The sequence below is a fragment of the Echinococcus granulosus genome (assembly GCF_000524195.1).
Source record: "Echinococcus granulosus chromosome Unknown EG_S00270, whole genome shotgun sequence".
Taxonomy (NCBI): Eukaryota; Metazoa; Platyhelminthes; class Cestoda; order Cyclophyllidea; family Taeniidae; genus Echinococcus; species Echinococcus granulosus.
The window spans coordinates 27,861-28,759 of NW_020170650.1; positions in this window are offsets into that span (position 1 = coordinate 27,861).

Consider the following 899-nt stretch of genomic DNA (forward strand, 5'->3'; position numbering starts at 1 on the left):
GAAGCTCAAATCTACGCCTTTGCCACTTTTCATGCCAAGAGATATGCCTTCTAAACATGAGAGGCAAAGCATTAATGGACCCAACTTTATATCTAGGTATAATCCTCTTCCCATTCACTTAAGCACGCACTCCCAGATAATGATATGCAAGTGCAATTTGGCGGAATCGACATAAAGCCTTTCCTCATTTTTAAACCATACTGAGCTACGAAAACTTTTCATCGTCAACTGCAATTAGCATTCTACCACCATTACTTATGACAAACTACCCAAGTCCCTGCAGCTTGTACTTCTATAATTTAAAGGATCAAATAATTTAGTCCGGGGTGCACCCGTGCTCCGCACTGTCATCAGTTGGCAGCTTCATCTTGCGGAATAGGATACCATAACATTAGATATGAGGCATTTGTGTCAATATAAATTTCGATGTCTCTGGCAAGTGTTGATAATTTTCCTATTCACCTGTACAAGATCCGAGATTCTGACACACAATGGATTGACTAAATATATAAAAGCTGGAGTGAATTTTGAGGGGCCGCTGAATTCAAGGTTTTATTATTATGCCCAGGAGCCGTCCTGTCATTATATTATTTCGTGCAAAGTACGCAGTTTTGACACCAACTAAGTTGAAACCACTTGCAGGTTTTTCAACCAACACCACCTCAAATCTCCTCCACGCTGACCTCATCGCTAATGCTCTGGCTTGTTTAAGTTTCATGTTCTCGGATTCCCTTGATTCGGGCTTTAGGATTGTGATACACATCCCCGTGCATTTGGCCACACAAAAGTGCACACTGAAATAAATGCTTTAAATCCGCCACCAAACTCGTATTCACCATCACGAAAAGTATAGTGACAAGAGATTTGATAGAGAGACTGTTGGTTATTCAGTACGTCGC